This window comes from Ascaphus truei, chromosome 5 (assembly GCF_040206685.1).
Source record: "Ascaphus truei isolate aAscTru1 chromosome 5, aAscTru1.hap1, whole genome shotgun sequence".
Classification (NCBI taxonomy): Eukaryota; Metazoa; Chordata; class Amphibia; order Anura; family Ascaphidae; genus Ascaphus; species Ascaphus truei.
The window spans coordinates 269,660,559-269,683,779 of NC_134487.1; the positions used below are offsets into that span (position 1 = coordinate 269,660,559).

The 23,221-nt window shown below is 48.3% G+C and overlaps 1 long non-coding RNA gene across 1 annotated transcript in view; it reads left to right on the top strand.

Annotated features, from left to right (window-relative positions):
* The first annotated feature begins 9,858 nt into the window (after positions 1-9,858).
* Positions 9,859-23,221, top strand: part of LOC142494569 (uncharacterized) — a 130,886-nt gene continuing 117,523 nt past the window's right edge. Inside the window, exon 1 of the long non-coding RNA XR_012801539.1 lies at positions 9,859-9,950. This is a non-coding gene — a long non-coding RNA (uncharacterized LOC142494569). The remainder of the gene's footprint in view (positions 9,951-23,221) is intronic.

Sequence of the window (23,221 nt, forward strand, 5' to 3'; positions counted from 1 at the left end):
ATGAAAGGAGCAGGCCCCTCCCCCCCCGAAACCATAGCGCACCCCCCCCCCCGAACCCATAGAGCACCTACCACGAAAAAATATCTTTTAGCGCGCAACTTTTACTTAAATGTTTTCTTATTGTGATACAGAAAAAAACATTACAATGCATCATGTTTATTTTTATATATTCAACAAAAGACATGTGACTGCCTGCGTGAGTGGGTGGGTGAATGACGGTGGGTGGGTGAATGACAGTGGGTGGGTTGGTGAATAACGGTGGGTGGGTGAATGACAGTAGGTGGGTGGGTGAATGACAGTGGGTGGGTGGGTGAATGACAGTGGGTGGGTGGGTGAATGACATTGGGTGGTGGGTTAATGACAGTGAGTGGGTATGTGAATGACGGTGGGTGGGTGAATGACAGTGGTGGGTGAATGAATGACAGTTGGGTGAATGAATGACAGTGGGTGGGTGGACGAATGACAGTGGGTTTGTGGGTGGGCGAAAGACAGTGGGTTGGTGGGTGGGCGAATGACAGTGGGTTGATGGGTGGGCGAATGACAGTGGGTTGGTGGGTGGGCGAATGACAGTGGGTTGGTGGGTGGGCGAATAACAGTGGGTTGGTGGGTGGGCAAATGACAGTGGGTGGGTGGGCGAGACTGGCGGGCTAATCCCGCAGCTGTTGCCGGGGGCAGGAGGCACGTGTGGGGGAAGTTGGGTTGGGGTGCACGCACGGGGGAAGTTAGGTTGGCGCCAGGGCCATCTTAACAACATTAGGGGCCCCCGGGCAAAGCAGTGCATGGGCCCTGCCTACACAATCACTCACATGAATAAAAATGTAAATTAACGATTTGTTAACGAATAGTTAATATCCCCTGAATATCTAGTTTACAATTTATTCTGACATCTTACTGTTAGTGTTATTCATAAAACAATCTTTTATATAACTTTTACAATACCTCACAAGAGAAACATCACTTTGCCAGCTATAACTGCAGTACAGTGAAAAAACTCAACCTTTTTTTATCTGAAGAAATATCACAATAAAGACACTGGTATATACTTCTAACCTATGCAGACTGTCGCTCCCAGCCTCCCACACGCTCACTAGCAGCAGCAGGCACCGGAAGTGCTGCACTGCTAGGCTGCAAGCGGTTGTGACGCGAGCCGGGGTGCCGGGCGGGCGGAGAGCGAGCGAGCAGAGCCAGGGTTCCACTTCCGGGCGGGGGAGAGTGAGCGGAGCCGGGGTGCCAGGCGGGGGGAGAGCGAGCCGGGGTGAGAGCGAGCCCTCCTAGCTAGACTTAGAATTGAGATTTTACATTTTTAGCATTGGTGGCTAGGGTTGCCAGATGACTTGTCCAAAAATACTGGACACAATGGTTAAAGTTGCGACGCCCCCAATACATATAAAAAAAACCACGCTCCTTGAATACATTTAAAATATACCCCTACCACCCTGCATACATATATATATATACAATATATATATATATACAGTATATATACACAATATATATATATATATATATATATATATATATATATATATATATATATATATATATAGTGCTCGACAAACCCGGTCGCCCACTCGCCAGGTGCGAACGGAAATTGGCCGGTGGCCAGCTATTTTTTCCCCCTGCTCTGTCCACTGCTCTGAGCAAAAAAAAATTTTTTTTTAATTAAATAAATAAATAAAATATTCTCCTGGCTGATTGGCCAATTGGGCGTGACGCGAAATGGAGCCATTCCTTCTCTGCAGGGTAAGTAATGGCTGCTGCTTCTCACGCGGTGTCCCTGTCTCACTCCCTTGGCTGCCCGCGCTTCACTCCCTTGACTGTTACCCCGCTCCGCTTCCCCTCAGGTCCCCGCTGCCCCTCGGTTCCTGTTACTGCTCGCGCGGGCCGTGAGATGACAGCTCGGGAGTTCCCCCTGGTCTCACCCCTCGGTTCCTGTTACTGCTCGCGCGGGTCGCGAGATGACAGCTCGGGAATTCCCCCTGGTCTCGCCCCTCGGTTCCTGTTACTGCTCGCGCGGGCCGTGAGATAACAGCTCGGGAGTTTCCCCTGGTCTCCGGTCCCCGCTGCCCCTCGGTTCCTGTTACTGCTCGCGCGGGCCGTGAGATGACAGCTCGGGAGTTCCCCCTGGTCTCCGGTCCCCGCTGCCCCTCGGTTCCTGTTACTGCTCGCGCTGGCCGCGAGATGACAGCTCGGGAATTCCCCCTGGCCTCGCCCCTCGGTTCCTGTTACTGCTCGCGCTCCCCCTGGTCTGCCCCATGGTTCCTGTTACTGCTCGCGCGGGCCGTGAGATAACAGCTCGGGAGTTTCCCCTGGTCTCTGCCTCCCCTCCGGTCCCCGCTGCCCCTCCGGTCCCCGCTGCCCCTCGGTTCCTGTTACTGCTCGCGCGGGCCGTGAGATAACAGCTCGGGAGTTCCCCCTGGTCTCCGCTTCCCCTCCGGTCCCCGCTGCCCCTCGGTTCCTGTTACTGCTCGCGCGGGGTGGGATATAGCAGCGGGGGTGTTCCCCTGGTCCCCGTGTCTGTCTCCACTTCCCCCCCTCTCCACTTCCCCCCCCACAGAGTGAGTGTGTGTGTGTGTGTGTGTGTGTGTGTGTGTGTGTGTGTGTGTGTGTGTGTGTGTGTGTGTGTGTGTGTGTGTGTGTGTGTGTGTGTGTGTGTGTGTGTGTGTGTGTGTGTAGGAGAGAGAGTGTGTGTGTGTATGGGATATAGTGTGTGTGTGTGTGTGTGTGTGTGTATATATATATGGGAGAGAGTGTGTGTGTGTGTGTGTGTGTGTATATATATGGGAGAGTGTGTGTGTGTGTGTGTGTGTGTGTGTGTGTGTGTGTGTGTGTGTGTGTGTGTGTGTGTGTGTGTGTGTGTGTGTGTGTGTGTGTGTGTGTGTGTGTGTGTGTGTGTGTGTGTGTGTGTGTGTGTGTGTGTGTGTGTGTAGAACACCAGAGGTACCCCCCCAATCAGTCACCCCCCACCTAGTCAGTCAAAGTCATCCAGTCAGTCACCTCCTCCCCACCCAGTAACCCCCCCCCCGTCAGTCAGTAGTCCCCCCCAGTCAGTCAGTTACCCCAGTCAGTCAGTCAGTTACCCCCCCCAGTCAGTTACCCCCCCATCAGTCAGTTACCCCCCCATCAGTCAGTTACCCCCCGTCAGTCAGTTACCCCCCCGTCAGTCAGTTACCCCCCCCCCCCAGTCAGTTACTCCTCCCCCCAGTCAATCAGTTAATTATTCAAGTAATTTTATTTATGTATTTTTTAAAAGTGGGGGCGGGACTAGGGGTGGGATTGGGGGCGGGACTAGGGGTGGGGTTGGGGGCGGGACTAGGTGGCGAGTAGATTTTTTGGTTCGGCGAGTAGATTTTTGGGTGATTTGTCAAGCACTGTATATATATACATATATATATATATATATATATATATATATCCACTGGTTGACAAATCACCAAAAAATCTACTCGCCACTCAAACAAATCTACTCGCCACCTAGTACCAAACGTGTGCTGCTTGGGCCAATATTTACTCGCCCGGGGGTTAAATCCACTCGCCCGGGGCGAGCAAATGTATAGGTTTGTCGAACACTGTATATATCCCACCACCACCTCATATATATTAAATATCCCCCCACCTCTCCAATACATATAAAATATCCCCTCACCTCCCCAATTCATATAAAATATACCCCCACCTCCCCAATTCATATAAAATATACCCCCACCTCCCCAATTCATATAAAATATACCCACACAACCCCCATATATATTAAATATACCCCTACAACCCCCATATATATTAAATATACCCCTACCACCCCATATATATTAAATATATCCCCACCACCCCCATACATATTAAATATACCCCCACCACCCCCATACATATAAAAATATGCCCCTACCACCCCAATACATATAAAATATACTCCCACCACCCCCATACATATTAAATATACTCCTACCACCCCAATACATATTAAATATACCCTCACCTCCCCCCACATTGTTCTTATCTATCTCCTGCAGGACACAAGACAGCACAGAACATGTCTCTGGCCCGCCGGGTGTGGGCTCCGCCCCAGCTGTCCTCTGGTTGGCTGTCCTCTCCTCCAATTAGGGACAGCACACCAGTCCTCCTTGCCCTGCCCAGTCACCATCCCGGCCCTCCCTCTCACTGCCTCCGCCCTCTCAGCACATGGCGCGCGCAGGGGAATCCCATGGCACATCCCCTCAATCCCACGTTGGGAGCTGAGGGGTGGGAGCGGGGGATGAGCGAGGCAGCGGGCAGGCCAACAGGCAGTGGGACGAATACCCTGCTTGCCCTGCGCATGCGCGCGAAAGAATCGCCGCCATTTAAAAAAAACTTTTTTTTTTACTTTAACGGGCATGGCCGGGCCCCCCTGACTCACGGGGCCCGAGACGCCAGTGCCCTATGTCCCCCCCTGTTGACGGCCCTGCTGGCAAGTTGTAAACAGGGGAATAAAGACACTTAGGGGTCTATGCACTAAGCAGCGTTAAATTGCATTCGCCAGGGGTTTGAATTCGCCATGTTTTTGGCGTGTTGCCTTTGCTGTATGCAGGAAGGGCCGAATCCCTGGCGAATGAATGCGCCACCACAATTTGAAATAATGGCGAGTATCCGGTGGCGAGACAAGCTGCCTGGTGAGAAGCTGCCGAGAAGCTGTCCCCTGCCGAGATGTGTCTGCAGCAGAGAGAGATCCGCCGCTCTCTCTGCGCAAACATCGGCACATTCAAAATTATTTTAAATACAATTTTATTCATAGTGTACATGTGCAGGGGGTCTCCGGAGCTGAACCGCATTGGTTTCAGGTCCGGGGACCCCCTGCTTCCCGAGATACAGGCCCCTTTATGAGGTGCCGGTATCCCTCTGCATTTAAATGTCCCGATCACGTGACCGCGGAATGTAAACAAAGCAGAGGGATACCGGCACCCCCTAAAGGGGCCTGTATCTCGGGAAGCAGGGGGCCCCCGGACCTAAAACCAAAGCGGTTCAGCTCCGGAGACACTCTGCACATATACGGTATGAATAAAACACATATATCAATAAACACTCATTCCTTACCTTTGCGGCTATGTGCTATGGTAACGAAGCAGCATGAATGTATTTTTAATAATAGTGTACAGCGAGCAGGGGGTCCCCTGAGCTTAACCGCATTGCTTTGTGGAGCAGGGACCCCCTGCTTCCCGAGTTACAGGCCCAGTATGTGTCATCGGGTGGCAATGTCGCCGCCATCTTTATAGCGTCTCATACGCGACGTGCCCGCTATAAATATGGTGGCGACACTGGCACTGGTGCCCCAAACCGGGGCCTGTAACTCGGAAAGCAGGGGGTCCCTGAGCCTGAAATCAATGCGGTTCAGCTCAGGGGACCCCCTGCTCCCGCACAATATATATACAGAGGCTTCGGGAAGAACGGATGTGACGTCATTGAAAGCCTGTCACATGGTACAAGAGCCAATCAGAGTTGGGATGTATTTCCTACGCTCTGATTGGCTACCGTACCATGTGAGGCCGGCCATCTTTCTTTTCATGACGTCATCTTAAAGGCAATTGAAGCACAGCCATTCTGATTGGCTGTGCTTTCACTGCCTTTAAATGACGTCATCATTTTTTTTTCTCGGCCAAAGCACATGGTTTTCACGGCCCAATCAGGGCCGTGGGAACCATATAATGAAAATGTGACGTCATAGTCCTATAAAAGCCTATGTATTCTCATTTTGAAGGCAAACGCCGAGGAGGAAGGACCTCCGGAAGAAAAAGAAGACCAGGTTGTGGCCGAAGAAGACAAGAAGACCCCGGACGAGAGCTGAAGATACAAGAAAGAAGAATACAGATGAAGATGGATTACAAATAGAAGACCCGTGGATTGTTTTGGTTTATTATTTTATTGTTAATTATTTTATGGTTTATTATTTTATGGGTTCCTGTGCGTGGATTGGTTCGAGAGTAAGCTGTTCAACGGGAGTCGGTGAGTGGGTCAAGTAATGGTAAGTGAACAAAAGAAATATATTTTATTTAACTTGTTCAATTTTTTTTTGTTTTTTTACATGTGTTTTTTTTAATTTTTTTTTAGATCATTTCTTGCCACTGTATGTATGTATGTCTAGATCGATATATACATACAGGGTAAGAAATGGTTTAGTAGGAAATGCTTGTATTGCTGTGTTTAAAATGATTTTGGCTATGCTGCTATGCATAAATGTGTTTGTAATGTATTTTCTAATTAGATAGATGTAATTTTTGGTCTTGTATGGTGTACTTTAGGTCAGGGTGAGGCTTGCTTTTGTATATTGCATTCTTTTTGGTACTTATATTTTGTCTGATGGTAACTTGTTCTGTTTAACGATTGAAATAGTTAATTGTTTAATTGTTATGGATGGAATTTAAATTGTTTAGTGATTTGATTAATGAATGCTAATTGATTTATGGTGACTTGATTGGTTTAAATAGTATACTTGTTTGGATGTATTGGTATTTTGTTTGGAATATGTTATTGTTAACATTCATTGGCAGAGTGTAAATGGTGCATAGATTGTATGCATAATGTATACAATGTAAATGCAATGTTTGACTGGCATTTGAGGCTTTTGATTGGCATTTGAGGCTTTTGATTGGAAGATGAGATTGGATTTTTTTAGGAAATATGATTTTATTGTACTGTGTCTGTATGGAGAAGGGGTATTTGTAGTAGAGCATGTTTTTGATAACCCTTCTACATTTATTTGTATATTGGTTCATCATGTGTGCTTGTGTGTGTGTGTGTGTGTGTGTGTGTGTGTGTGTATGTATATATATATATATATATATATATATATATATATATATATATATATATATACAGTATGTGTGTGTATATATATAGTTGCATGATGAAGCCACTGTACAAATAAATGGGTGAAGTGTGGGTATCGGGCCAGGGTGGCTTAACCCCTTCATTACCTTTGCCGTTATTTTCCGATAAGGTGATTAAGGGGTTAATTGATATCTGAATGTAATTGCAATGTATTGGCTATGTATTTTGTTGGCAACGGAGGACAAGGATTTTGCTGGCGACGGTGGCTTCTTATTGATGAGGTCAGTAGAACTTTATTTATGTTATTATGCTAGTTAATGTGTTTAATAATGGGCAAATAATCTATTATCCATATCTGGATAATAGTTATTTGGCACATTATTGTACTGTAAGTGTTGTGGGGAGGGGGGATTGATGTATTGAATGTATAGGTCAGGTTTATTTTTTTTACATACAGGGTTGGTTCCTCAGGTCTGCGAGAGACCTCGGGAGACCCCCTGCGGTATCCTCGGGCTTCTCACGGGTACCAGGCTGCGTGGTCCACAGGGGACACCTGCGGAGAAGAACCGGTGGCCACACATCTGTGGGGGCACCGCGGACGCGTAGGGACCACCCGTGGGTCCCCACACCCCCGTGGGGACCACCCGAGGACCCTCAGACACCTGTGGGTTTGACCCGGGGCCTACCGTGGGGACCTAATTGTGGCCCACGGTGACACGCGGAGATCACCTGGTAGGCCATGGCGCCTGGCGGGACCCACCAACAGGCCTCCAGAACCTGTGTGAAACATGTTGCTGGTAACCTGTAGGTCTGTGAGGTGACTCGTCAGGCCCACCGGAGACACATGTGGGCCTGGGGTATGAATCCTGTATGTAAAAGAATAAATCATGTATTTATGGTGGGGCAAAGGGGGTGGGTTATGTATTTAATAAATAGAATGATGTTTATTGTGGGGCTGTGTATTGTTTTTATTGTGGGTAATGGGGGTGGGGGGAGGGGGTATTGGCCCCAAGGGTATGTGGGTAGGCCTCCCGGCTGGGTAGTGGGTGAAGGTGGTTAGGCCTCACGGGGTGGGGGGTTAGTGGGGGAGGGCATGTAGGCCTCCCGAGTGGTGGGTGAGGGTGGGTTAACCCCTTAATGACTGTAGCGGTTAATAACCGCTATGGTGATTAAGGGGTTAGGGGACATTACATTGGATGTTTTTATTCTTGTGTGTGTTTTGCAGCATCGGAGGGGGCATGGGCAGGATGAAGATGAGGATGAAGATGGCCTTCATCGTGGGTGCCTGTAAAAGGTAAGTGTAATAAGTTTTTACTGTATTTATTGAAAGTTATATGTATTTAAAATGGGCAAATGCATTATTATCCATATGTGGATAATAGTAATTTTGCCCATTACGGTATTGTATGGGTTAGGGGGGTGTATTTAGTTATAAATATTGTTTATTATTTTTGGAGGCGCAACATTGGTACCGCAGGCCCGCGGATTCCCCGGGACTCCCGCGGGGACCCCGGGACGGCCGCGGGGACCCCCGGACTCTTGCAGGGACCCCCGCTTGGTGAGCCGGGGACCCCCACGGGGTCAGCCAGGGACACCGGCGCGACCCCCGGGCTCCCTCGGGACCCCTGCCGGGGTTAGCCGGGACAACCGCCGGCCTGTTGTATGGGTTTTGCGCATGCAAAAATGAAAAGCAATAATTTTTTCTGTTGTGATCAACGCAACTTTCGCGTACGCTAAGGTTGCTTTGCTTAGTGCATCCCGCTTAAGGGCAGAATTTAACACAAACAGGGTTACAAACGAGCAAAGTTGGACTTAGAAAAAATTCCGGCAAAAAAGTCAGTTTTAGAGCGCAAAGTGCCTGTTTGCGTTGCTTAGTGCATCGGGTTGAGCGCTACATCACGTTCTAAGAGCACTTTGCGCTCTAAAAGTGACTTATCGGAGCTTAGTGCATGACCCCCTATGACAGTAATTCAGTGTATCACCCAGAGACGGGGGGAACATGGGTTACATAAGGAACCCCAACCCTCTCTAAGAGCATGTCTGAGATCAAATGCATTGTAAGGAACCCCTAACCCTCTCTAATAGTGCGCCTGAGATCAGATGCATTGAAAGGAACCCCAACCCTATCTAATAGCGCGTCTGAGATCAGATGCATTGTAAGAAACCCCAACCCTTTCTTATAGCGTGTCTGAGTTCAGTGACACATACCAAACAGTCTTCATCCACAAATACTTCACCTGGCCATCTCTTTTAATCTCCTACCTGTGAGACACCAGGGGTTAGCGGTACATGTATCTCTTATCTTCTTCTCCCAGTCCCATACAGACATCATGAACATATACTTCTCACATTCCCCAACAGAGACTTCATAGCTATATACAGATGTAGCAGACTTTATTGCACCCGCTGGTGCTATAATGAGATGTGCATTGTGCACTCTACTCCTTTCTACCCCGTTAGCGTAATTAACATACTATAGCACTTGGTGGATGTGTATATACAGTAAGACGTGACCAACAATGACATCATGCACCCTTCTTTAAAACCTTTACATATTCAGAAGGGCACATACCTTTCACCTCCACAGAGACACCTGGTTAGTTATGATTTATTTAAAGGTTGCTTCATATTCTCCATGCACCACTACTTCCTTCTTGCAGGCTGTAAGTGAAGATTAACAGAACTGCCACATCTAATAGTGAGGCATGTAATGAGCTGTACAGATCCCCATGGACAAGTAGAATAAAATAACAATCACCAATGACACTAATTGCTACCAGCTCTGCAGAGAGAGTTGGTATTTTGTATGACCACACATATCCTGAGTACCACTTACACTTCTCTCTCATTCTATAAAGTAATAATGTTAAGCTTTTTGTGTCAGGGAAAATGGTTGAAACCCTTATTTCTTGTTTCTATGTTTATGGAGTGTGCAGGGATTGAGCGCTGTTCAGTAGATTGTACGTCAGTGCAAAGAACTAAACAGTGTAAACCGAGCAGAGGAAGTGGCGGGGTGTGCTACGCCGTGTGCGCGCACGGCAGTTATAGATGGCTGAGGTCAGCGCGCACGCGTACGGCAGGGAGCGGGGAGCCGACAGACAGCGGGGAAGACGGTGGGGAGGATGATTTCGTACCACTACCGGCGCTCAAATGTATGTATGTGTGTGTGTATGTGTGCATGTATGTATGTGTGGATGTGTGTTTGTATGGGTGTGTGTGCGTGTGTGTGTCAATGAGTGCACAAATAAAATAAAAAAATATTTATTAAACTTTTTTTTTCTTTTAAAAATCTTATTTAGGACTTTCTTCACTCACACAACACATACACGCACACACATATACTCACATATACACACACATACACACACATATACATACCTGTAGCTCCCAGGGAAAAGCATGCGGCACGTGCACGCGCACGGCCGCAACCAGTATAGAACGGCAGTATAGTATAGTTTCTCTTGTGACCAACTCTTGCTTAACTTTTAACTCAACCTGAATCTTAGTGAACAGACGAGGTTATGGTACAACTTACTGCATGAACTCACTATTACTTTGCCTTTTTGTAATGTGACAGTACTTCTGGATAGTTTTAATACAAGTACATATTCAAGTACCAATACCATACTTCCCATTTTATTTATCCACCAGAAAAAAATTGTCAGTGTACATGTTCATAGGTAAGTCCAAGTGAAAATAAAGGAATGGCTGTGAGGAATTGATGAATGCTTGGAATCTGTGTGTGAGGTGAAATCTATTGTCCAGATACGAGGTTTTAGCACTGGTTTAAAGGATTGACTTCCTGATGCTTCCATGAGAATGATGCGGATTTATTTGCCGCTAACATCTGTGTGTGTGGGAGGAGATATGTGTCCCTGATAAGTTTATGTCTAGAGAGTTAAAAGTCCATACTTTATGTATGTTAGTAGCATTATCAGATCAGTGTCTCATACCTCAATGTGAAGAAGTGGTGCTTCCCTGATATATCAATGTGAGATGAACATACGTTTCTGATATTTCCATAGAAGGTGAGATACAGTATGTGGTACTAATGTTTCTGCTTGAAGATGTGTATCTGTCCCTATTCTGTCTATAGAGGGAACTGTAAAAATATGTTTAAAGAGAGATGTAAGACATGTTTTAATCATGTGTCTGGATGCAATCTAAATCTATTATGACACTGTAAATTGGGGTGGGATAGATATGTGTCTCTGATGTATAATATAAATGATGTGAAGGCTATTCTTATTACTATAATTTCTTTGTAATGCGCCAACGTATTCCATAGCGCAGTACAATAGTATTGGAGGACAAACACAATCAAAAATCAAACATTTACATACATTGTAACAGTAGGTACAGTAAGGAGGGCCCTGCCACAAGGAGCTTACAATCTATAAGGAAGGGAAAGTGGAAACATTATGTTCAGAAGGATAAGGAGGTTGGGGTGTTTGGGATTGGGATGGCTGCTTGTGGTTTGACGGAGTTGGCGTTGAGGAAGAAGTAAGTGGGATTGTGCGGAGGTAGAGCAGTGAGAGCAGGTAATGTGTGAAGATGGAACAACTTCAATATACATCTGAAATATTTTCCCAAGACCAATAACAGAGCAGATGTAACATCAGCGAGTGGCAGCAAATGGCTGACACCCTTTGGCTGCCACCTTCGCTGCGACTGGAGTTTTGTTTCTAAGTGCGTCTAAGGTGAAGTGAACACAGCTGAGTAGCAAACAGACCCCTCAGAGCAGAGATGCAGGGGGGAGCTGCTGACAATATCCAGGTCTTTGAAGTTGTGTCTGTCTTTTCCTGATGATGTTAACCCTGTCCATGCTGGCTTTGTGGACAGGAGCAGTGAAGTTGAAGCATATTGAGGAGACTCTCTTAAGTAGCCGTCTGTGCTTTGCACTTGTGTTGTTTCTATACCAGTAGTTGTGTTTTTTCTTATCTCTGTGGATATTTGGATTGAGGTGTATGTTCCTAATTTTTCTATTTGACAAACTGTCGGTCACTATGAGGAAATTGGTAAATAATGTTTTTAGTGGGGTGTGAGGCATGTGCTCCTGATACATCTATAACAGGGTACTAAACCCACTAGAAGAGATGAAATATACTCTGCCTTATTTGTTTGAGTTATGTGTACCTAATCCCTCTGGTATGTGTCCCTGGTGCACAGTAACTACAGTATATGATGATTATGAATTCCTGATTACTCTGCGAAAGAATGGATGTTATTGTGTGAAGACGGTTTTGTGCCCTTACTTCCTAATGACTGGGTAGATTGCGAATGGGCCATAAGGTATTTTCAGGCCTAGAAGGTGTCTTGTGGAATATCACCACTAAGTAAATATGGCCTTTAATGTCTCTGCGGAGTAAGCAGTAAGGTGATGCTTCAGATAATATGTGTTCTTAATGTTTTTGTGGGTACGGTGTGAAATAAATGAAGCTCACATGAAGAGGAAGAGAGAAAATTGCCTCCTTTGTTTAATATTACAGATTATGCTACAGTAAATGTCAGTGTAGTGTCTACAAAGAAGGAAGAAACATATTGTGGCGTCTTTTTACAACTCCAATACATACAGTATAGAAATGACATCTTAGAACAGGGGACTGCATAACGACATTTTATTTGCATTATAGGTGGGTTATTAAAGCTTTAGAGCAGGGCTAGCTAAATCCAGTCCTCAAGAGCTACCAAGAGGTCAGGATTGCAGGATATCCCCATTTCAGCACAGATGGCTCTTGGACAAAGGTTCACAAGTGGACCGAAAAGTTGATCGCACTGTATTAAACGTCCTATTTTTTAAAGACCACTGGAGTGCCTCTCTCTCTCTCCACTCTCTGTATGATTGGTGGTTTCGTGAGTAGCGGGACAACTTTTGCTGAGCACCCATCGCGTCTACATGTGGTACCGTGAGTGCACCTTTACCTGAACTACTGTATCAATAAAGCCAGTTAATAGAGTCCTCTAAATAAACATTTTTTATTCAAGTAGGATATTTTGGGTGGCCAAGATACCAAATCTTAAGTGAATGGGGACCCAAAGACAAAATATTTGTTTTTGTGGGGGATGTGGGAGGCTGGTGTCATTTCTTGCACTAGACTAGAGGGTATATTTACTAAAGTCTCCTGCAAAACCTGGTATATAGTTATTATTTCTCTTTATTGTATTTAATAAACCCAGAGGTACCATATCAATGTATGAAAGCAGCAATGGCTTACCCATGACTAATTTCATGACCAATCGGGTCTCTTTAAAACATTTGTATATGTTTTGGGTTCAAAATATTACTTTCGCTGTGGGTAATGGAAGCAGCTATTACAAAGTGAATAGCTTAATTCAATATACATCGCAGAGTAACAGCATATACAGAAAGGTCTTTCTTCAGACATCTGTTTGAGCAGGGCTTTGTGCAGCTCTCCCTTCTCCTATACCAGGGAAGTCTGAAAATCAGGCTGCAGATCCAACTATGCTGAAAACGTAGGATTAGCTCAGACATATTTGATCTGGCTATATATCATAGTGTTTGTATACTTGTAAAGTTCCCCCGCTACAGCTAGTGAATGTGCATAAAGGAAGTGGTGCTGTGAGGGGCAAATAGGGTGATATACTTGAAGGCGGACAGAACCCCTGTAGATAGCACTCTTAGCATATATCATAGTGGCAGGATTTCTTTTCCTATCACCCTTACACTATAATTCTATGGCTTACTGCCTGTGATTGTGGGGGGTGACCACGGTCCCCTCTCCCAATAAATACTTCCCTGCTCCTCATCTGCCTCATTTTGTCAGTTCAGTGTTCTTTACACCCCTCCTCCATATTTTCATAATCAAGTGTTTTCATCATCTAAACTCAAGTGTGGGCCCTCTTTCAGGCCTGACCCATACGTACACCAATGACAAAGTCTATTCCCATTGTTTTGTTTCTCCTCGGTCTTTCATCCTAGAAAAAGGCTGTTCCTGAAGCCAAAATGTGGGCTTATGGCTCAATAAACCTATTCACTTTCATATAAAGTCTGTGTGCCCCACTCTTTTATGAAGGTCTTAATGCATTTTTGGGGAGCCTGGAAGGGAGCTCACCAAGAGCAGAGGAGCTGCCAACAGACACCAAAAGCGAAATGCTAACTGTCCAAGGACTTTCCAGTTGGTTACTATTGGGAGTACGTTGCAGTAGGTATGGAAATACAGAAAATGAACATTTTTAAAGCATGGCAATTGCATGCAATGTGGGAATACAATACATTTTAATATCTCTAATATGATGGACTTTAGAGAAGTTGACAGTAAATAGAGATATGAACATAAATATATGGAACAAGCAATGCCTGTTCCACTGGAATGCATAAATGTTTTGTACGTACCAAACCTTTAGATGACTAATCAATTAGAAGAAACTAAAATGTTATATTGTTACAATACAGATTTAAATATATGGGAATGATAAACAAGTGATTCGAGTTGATACTGTATGACTCCAACAAGTATTAAACCCTGCCTGAGACACTCTCAGTCAATCATACACACACGTGCTACTTCACTGGTTTCCTCCAGGGCTTTGCTGCCTCTTGTCTACTCTCCATTAAGGGCTAAGAGGGGTCAGGCACTTGCCATGCACAAAGAACACATTATGTGGGCAGTGACGGACAGGCTGAGGGATAATGTGGTTACTCCCTGCTCTGCCTAAATCATTCGTTCTCAGTTGCTCCCTGGTATGTGCAAACTGTTTGCAAAAGTTTACGAATAAGGCAAAATTAGCATTTTATTTTGCATAACAAAACCTGCAAAGTTCATCAAAACAAAAAAAAAACACGATTTATTTTTAAAAGGCAAATATTTGCCCACTTTTTTGAACATTTAACCTCCCGCCACTGCTGTGAAAGCTTAGCAAAATTATGAAAGCCCCCAAAAGTTTGCGGAACTAAATGCAAACTGCAAAACAGCAAGTTTGCACATCTCTGCTCGGTGTACGTTCTGACGTCAAGTGGATGTTCTGCTCTGTTGGGACTTAGCTCACTTATTTTGATTGAGAGAGGAGCTAGTCTACCCTCTCTGTCAAATCAGGTCATGGTGGCAAAACAAATGCAGCCAGGATTACTCATGTGGTTTATGCATAATTGCAAGCAAGTCAAATTTCAAATCACTGACACTTCCCCCTAATGGAAACACATGTAGGTTAACAGCAGATTCGGGCCACTGGGCCCACCTAGTTAAACCATTTGTTTTCCTTACATATATTCACCAGTATGAATATCTTTCTTCTTGTAATGGTTTCATGTACTTGCTTAAAGTATGGAGCTATGTTTTTCCTAATAACCTATGGTAGGAAGATGAAATCATTGTCCTCGTCCTCATCATTGTCCTCATCATCCTCCCCATCACCCCTGTCACAGCAATGTTCTTTCTTAAATTCCAATTTAATCTGCCCATCTCAATTTGAAAGCATTACACCTTGTGTTGAGTGACACACTAACATCATTGAATGTGTTGACTAAAACCTTTGTATACACTACAGTACATATGTTCTATATTTCTCATAGAGCTCCAAACAGCCTATAATATACTTGATGCACATATCTTATGTAACCCTTTTATCCTAACCCCCCCCCCCCTAAGTGAGATGGGGGGTACTCTCCTTCTTGGTTACTTCAAGTGGTCTGGGTGCTGTGACCTGCTGGCAACAGGAGGGCTGAGGGCTCTGCGGTGATGTGGGGAGAGCCAATACAGGGAACAGATTACCTTGATCTCTTGAGGGTGCAGTGCCTCCAGCCAGTGAGGATCTCCTGTAGATCTTCAGGGGATGGACCCCCACTGACACTCCTTCATACCAGACACAGGAATCCACACAGCAATGTATTTTCTGTATTTTATTCAGCCATCAGTTCCAGCTCAGAGAATAGACAGTCATGTTTTTCCATAACTGCACAGGTTTCCCTTAGGACAGATCCCTGTCTAACTAGTAGATTTACCTACCCTTCCCCATCCCAGGCATGGGAGGAGAAGGGAGAGACTTTCTTTGCCTGTCCGACTTCTTTCCAGATTCTCTCTCAACTGACTAACTGACCTAACTAATTTAGGAGGCATATCCCAATGTGAACATCCTTGGGGAGTGTCTCTAACTCTGACTCATTACAAGCCAGAGCCGGATACAGGTTGGCCCCCACACAGCAGGGGGCGTTCCAACCAATATCCACCCCTTAGATTGACATCCTCAGAGTTGCTAAGCCTGCCCTTTAATACTGACACATTATTCAAGGCTGGAATACACACACAGGCCTAATAATGGATTTAACCTTTCCACTGCCTGCACTAACAGGACTGACAGAGAAAAGGCCCAGAAAAAGAAGTAACTGGCGGGAGGCTATGTTACACTTAATACGTATTAATTTCTGTGTCTCATGCTGTGATTTTTCCCCATTTATTAGTGTCTGGGAACATCTTGATAAGCCATCGGCTTATCCATTCTAGAGATGACCAAAGATTTCGCCAAAGTTTTAATCCATGGCAAAAAAAAACCCTGTTTTGTTATATACCCAATAAAGGACCCTGAGAGGTTCAAAAGCTTGCAACATATCAACTACTTGTTGGTCCAATAAAAGGTAGCATACAGTACCGCCTACTCCCTCTACTCTTGCTACTTAATTTTGAAGCGAACTTTAAAAAAAAGTCTTACGGCATTATTTTCATCCAGACCCTGTAATACGGGTTGAGTGAGACATGGATGGAAGAAACGTTGCAAATTTTTTTAACGTTCGTCCTTTGTGAATCAGGGTCTTAAGTGGAATTAACCGCATTTGCTTATTTTTTTTAATAACAAAAGGTTTGAATGAACTTTCGTGGGTTTATAAAGAAATAGAAAAGTTCATCTGACAGTTCTCAGCTTGAACATTGATAAGTTGCTTGATTCTGCAATTCTTAAGGTGTGCCAGAGTCCCTGGTTCGTTCTACCCAGTCCTGTTAAAATGTATTTGTATCCCTTTTAAAGCAGCGAAGAAAATCACAGGGCTTAATAATTTATTTAATCAGCCAGTTTTAATGAAAGAAGAATCACGCAGTAATAAAAAACAAAAAAGAATATGGAAAGAAAATTTCATTTTAATGTAATCATTTAAAAAGGGGGGGGGGAGTAAGCTTCGCACAGCAGGAAACGGTGTTAATGCTTTCAAATAAAGAAAAATAATAATAACTATCAGTTGCACCACACGCAGCATGAAACAGAATGAAAAGCAAAGGAAGCTGAATTTCTGCTCACAAATAAACCCCCAGGCGCATCAAGCTCCTTTAAGGGTTAACACACCCAAATGGGCATTAACTCTCATTGAATTGACTTGAATGGTGGAATAGAGGATGTAAGTGTGCTGGGTTCATCGAAGAATCAGAAGGCGCTTCCTGTCTGCAAGACTACAGTATCAGACCGATGGAATGCTTGGTCTGGCCTACCGTAGGACAATATGGGCCTATGGGCCAGGAATTCCTCTGTACAAAACACACAAGTCAAGGCTGCGTAGCTATCCCCAGAAAAGTGAGACTCTAAGTACAGTATGTATGTATGTATATGTTTATTTATATAGCTCAATTAATGTACATAGCGCTTCACAGCAGTAATACACGTGACATTCTGTATAGGATTACATGATAAACAACAAATAATACAAATAACACATTTTGGGAATAAGTACTTAAGACATAAAAGTGACATTTAGGAAAAGGAGTCCCTGCCCCGAAGAGCTCACAATTGGTAAGTGTGAAGAACATACAGAGACAGCAGGAAGGTATCCTGGTAAGAGTGTCAGCAAGGGGTCAAGATCGATGTATGAGGTGTAAAGTATCAGCCACAGAGCTACTCATATGCTTCGATAAGGAGCCTCTCTGATGCTGGCGGCTCCTGCTGCGCACTCTGCACGTTCCCCCGCTGTAGCGGAGGTAAGCAGGGGGGAAACCAGGGACGGGGGGACCCTGCTATAATATATATTTTTGTTTTGTATGTTGATATTTCACTCTCTGTGTGGGTGATTGTATTGTTTTCTTCCAGTATTATCTGTTACTGTCACTTGTTTTTATCACATTGCAGATGCTACTACTCTTTGGCATTCTGAGCCCATGGAAACCGTACTGTATACACCTTGTGATTGTATCCATGGCAACTGCGCGGTTTACTTCCTAATTGAGGCGACGTCACAGGATGCGACGTCTGTACATCATTGAGGGGCATGGCGCCGCCATCTTCATCCCATTGTTGCTGGGGAGGAGGGAGGTTTATTGATGAATACATGTATAAATAGAAATGTAGACGGTCTGTACTCGGAATGGGATATTTGTTCTCCGCCACAGACGGACCCTCCGCCGCAGCCGATCCGCCGCTAGAATCCCCACTGCTGGACGCTTCTAAGGTAAGTGTTATAACTGTTTAGGGTAGGGGTTAATTTAAGGGGGTTTCGTGGTTAGGATAAGGGGTTAATTCAAGTCTTTTTTGGAGGTTAGGGTAGGGGATTAATTTAAGGGGTTATAGCAGTTAGGGTAAGGAGTTTTAGGGTAAGAGCTTAGGGTAGGAGGTTTTAGCGTAAGGGCTTAGAATAAGGAGTTTCAGGGTAAGGGCTTAGAGTAAGGAGTTTCAGGGTAAAGGCTTAGAGTAAGGAGTTTCAGGGTAAGGGCTTAGAGTAAGGAGTTTCAGGGTAAGAGCTTAGAGTAAGGAGTTTCAGGGTAAGGGCTTAGAGTAAGGAATTTCAGGGTAAGGGCTTAGAGTAAGGAGTTTCAGGGTAAGGGCTTAGGCTAGGGGGTTTTAGGCTAAGGACAGGACGGGTTTAGGCACTTATCCTTAGCGGCGAAGTAGCTGGCAGCGGTTGGTTATAGTGGTGGGGTGAGTCGCGGCAAAGCAATGGCAGCCAATTGGACCGCTCTGTACACCCTATGCTTGAAAAAGGGCCCCGTTTAACCCAACACGTTACTGTGCTTTATTATGCTCCACTGCTAAATAAACCAAAAGGAAAGAGTAAGCGATATCTCTATTTTTTATTATGCTGTTGCCTTGATTGTTCTTTGTGTTGCTCCCTTCTTTGCTATATTTGTATAACATGGGGCTAGCTTATAGTTGGTTAACGGCAGTGGAGTCATAGCGCAAACTCATTATGCAGGTGCAACTTGTAAAAACAAAAGACCATCATTTAGAGATGGCTAAAAATTGGCACAAATGGGATAGGCCGGTGGCGTGCAGGAGGGTCTATTCCTAATTTATTTCCAATAAATAAGCTCAACATGGGTTTTATTTGATAAATAGCATGTCTTGTTTTAGCGTCCAATTTAAAGATGGATTAACGGCTGTTCTTAATTTAAGACCGCGTCTTAATTATTCGACTATAGGCAGGGGTGGCTACCTGTGGGTCAAGGGGACAACTGCCCCCCCCCCCCCCCCCCCCCCACTGATCACATGAAAACTATTTGGGCCGGTAATAGGGTGGAGGAGAGAACAGACTTTGCAGCTTCTGGACAGCAGATGGTGCTGCAGAGCCCTCCATTGCCACTCCGCCCCAGACCTCCTGGTCCTAGCTCCTCTCTAAACTGTGATGGTAAGTGTATATTTCTGTTCATGTATGTATAAAGTATATATTTTATTTGTCTATGCATATGTGTGCATTCCATGTTTGATGTATATGTATGGGGTGTACATATGGTATTTGGACACTGCGCATGTAAATGTGTATACTTATATGATGAGAACATGCTGCGTGTATATGATAAATATATGTTGTGTCTGTATATGGTATATGTATGGTGTTAGTGTGTATATAGGGTGCATGCATAAATTATGTGTGTATATGTTGCACATATGGTGTGTGCTATATACACACACACACACACACACAACATACGTGCACCATATTCACACGTATCGTATATCATGTATATATATATATATATATATATATATATATATACTAGCTGAGAGACCCGGCGTTGCCCGGGATGTAATGTTCCCGTTCCTCTCTCTCACCTCCCCCCTCTCTCTGTTTGTCCCCCATTCACATCAATCCAGTCCCCCCACCCTCCCTCCTTTACAGCATCATGTAGCGTGTGTGCGTCAGTCACTGTATGTTTGCGCGCGCGTCAGTGAGACTGAGGCAGAAACACAAACAAACACAGACTGACTGACGCACACACAGTCAGTGTGTGCGTGTGTTTGTGCCTCAGTCAGGGTTTGTGTGCGCGTCAGTCAGTGTGTGTGTGCGCGTGCGGCAGTCAGTGTGTGTGTGTGAGGGTGTGTGTGCGCGTGCGGCAGTCAGTGTGTGTGGGGGGGGGTGTGCGCGCGTCAGTCGGTGTGTGTGTGTCAGTCGGTGTGTGTGTGTCAGTCGGTGTGTGTGTCAGTCGGTGTGTGTGTCAGTCGGTGTGTGTGTCAGTCGGTGTGTGTGTCAGTCGGTGTGTGTGTCAGTCGGTGTGTGTGTCAGTCGGTGTGTGTGTCAGTCGGTGTGTGTGTCAGTCGGTGTGTGTGTCAGTCAGTGTGTGTGTCAGTCAGTGTGTGTGTGTGTGCGCGCGTCAGTTAGTGTGTGTGTGAGCCAGTGTGTGTGTGTGAGCCAGTGTGTGTGTCAGTCAGTGTGTGTGTGTCAGTCAGTGTGTGTGTGTGTCAGTCAGTGTGTGTGCGCGCGTCAGTTAGTGTGCGTCAGTCAGCGTGTGTGTGTGTGTCAGTAAGTTGTGTGTGTCAGTCAGTGTGTGGGAGGTGATGTGAGTGGAGCGCCGGGGAGGGGAGCACCAGGGAGGGGAGTCAGGGGAGGGGAGGTGAGTCAGCGGCGGGGAGGGGAGGTGGGTCAGCGCCAGGGAGGTGAATGAGCAGCGGGGAGGGAGGTGAGTGTGATGGGGGTGTAGGAGGTGTGTGTGTGTGTGTATACACGGCGTTGGCCGGAGGGAGGGAGGGGGGGCATGAAAGGCAGGGGGAGTGAGCGCCGGGGAGGGGAGGTGAGTCAGCGCCGGAGAGGAAGGTGAGTGTGATGGGGGGGAGGAGAGGTGTGTGTATACCCGGCGTTGGCAGGAGGCAGGGGGGGGCGTCAAAGGCAGGGGGGGGAGCGTCAAAGGCAGGGGGGGGGCGTCAAAGGGAGGGGGGGGGCGTCAAAGGGAGGGGGGGGCGTCAAAGGGAGGGGGGGGCGTCAAAGGCAGGGGGGGGGGGGGGCCTCAAAGGCATGGATTCCTCCCCCTGCATTTCCTCACCTAGCAGCATTAAGTCCCTGCCGCCCTCCTCCTGCTCCTCGGGGATGTTGAGCCGTAGAGAGCATGCTCTGGGAGGTGGGGGGGGTAGGTGGGGGGGGGAGAAGTGGGGGGGTGGGGAAGTGGGGGAGCGACACACGCGACACCTACCTGTATTTCCGGGCACCGCCATCTTCTCAGTGGGCGCCGCGAGGGAGGAAGGGGGTCCTTCCGGGCACCGCCATCTGTTCCAGTTGGAGCGGCGGCGGGGAGGGAGAGAGGTGAGTTGTAGCGGCGAGGGGGAGAGAGACCTGGCGTTGGCCGTGAGTAAAATTTCCCGCTCCCTTCTCTCTCCCTCTTTCTCCGTGTTCCCCAGAGGGGAGGGACGAACAGTGGACAGGAGGGGGGGGGTGAACAGTGGACAGGAGGGGGTGGGGACGGACAGTGGACAGGAGGGGGGGGGACGGACAGTGGACAGGATGGGGGGACAGTGGACAGGAGGGACGGACAGTGGACAGGAGGGGGGGACAGGAGGGGGGGACAGGAGGGGGGGGGGCAGGAGGGGGGGGACGGACAGTGGACAGGAGGGACGGACAGTGGACAGGAGGGACGGACAGTGGACAGGAGGGACGGACAGTGGACAGGAGGGACGGACAGTGGACAGGAGGGACGGACAGTGGACAGAAGGGGGGGCAGTGGACAGGAGAGGGGGGAGGTGGACAGGAGAGGGGGAGGTGGACAGGAGGGGGGGGCAGTGGACAGGAATGGGGCAGTGGACAGGAGGGGGGGCAGTGGACAGGAGGGGGGGCAGTGGACAGGAGGGGGGGGAGGTGGACAGGAGGGGGGGAGGAGGTGGACAGGAGGGGGGGGTGGTGGACAGGAAGGGGGGGCGGTGGACAGGAAGGGGGGGCGGTGGACAGGAGGGGGGCGGTGGACAGGAGGGGGGGCGGTGGACAGGAGGGGGGCGGTGGACAGGAGGGGGGCGGTGGACAGGAGGGGGGGCGGTGGACAGGAGGGGGGGGGCGGTGGACAGGAGGGGGGGGGGCGGTGGACAGGGGGGGGGGGGCAGGTGGACAGGAGGGGGGGCAGGTGGACAGGAGGGGGGGCAGGTGGACAGGAGAGGGGGGAGGTGGACAGGAGGGGGGGCGGTGGACAGGAGGGGGCAGTGGATAGGAGGGGGCAGTGGACAGGAAGGGGGGGCAGTGGACAGGAGGGGGGGCAGTGGACAGGAGAGGGGGGGGCGGTTGACAGGAGGGGGGCGGTTGACAGGAGGGGGGGGCAGTGGACAGGAGGGGGGGGCAGTGGACAGGAGGGGGGGGGCAGTGGACAGGAGGGGGGGCAGTGGACAGGAGGGGGGGGGCAGTGGACAGGAGGGGGGGGCAGTGGACAGGAGGGGGGGGCAGTGGACAGGAGGGGGGGGCAGTGGACAGGAGGAGGGGGGGCAGTGGACAGGAGGGGGGGGCAGTGGACTGAGGGGGGGGGCAGTGGACAGGAGGGGGGGCAGTGGACAGGAGGGGGGGGCAGTGGACAGGAGGGGGGGGCAGTGGACAGGAGGGGGGGGCAGTGGACAGGAGGGGGGGGGCAGTGGACAGGAGGGGGGGGCAGTGGACAGGAGGGGGGAGCAGTGGACAGGAGGGGGGGGCAGTGGACAGGAGGGGGGGGGGGCAGTGGACAGGAGGGGGGGGGGCAGTGGACAGGAGGGGGGGCAGTGGACAGGAGGGGGGGGGCAGTGGACAGGAGGGGGGGGCAGTGGACAGGAGGGGGGACAGTGGACAGGAGGGGGGGGCAGTGGACAGGGGGGGGCAGTGGACAGGAGGGGGGGGGCAGTGGACAGGAGGGGGGGGGCAGTGGACAGGAGGGGGGGGGTCAGTGGACAGGAGGGGGGGGTCAGTGGACAGGAGGGGGGGCAGTGGACAGGAGGGGGGGGCAGTGGACAGGAGGGGGGGCAGTGGACAGGAGGGGGGGCAGTGGACAGGAGGGGGGGGGGCAGTGGACAGGAGGGGGGGGGGCAGTGGACAGGAGGGGGGGGGCAGTGGACAGTGGACAGGAGGGGGGGGGCAGTGGACAGGAGGGGGGGGCATTGGACAGGAGGAGGGGGGGGCAATGGACAGGAGGAGGGGGGGGCAGTGGACAGGAGGAGGGGGGGCAGTGGACAGGAGGAGGGGGGGCAGTGGACAGGAGGAGGGGGGGCAGTGTACAGGAGGGGGGGCAGTGGACATGAGGGGGGGGGGGCAGTGGACAGGAGGGGGGGCAGTGGACAGGAG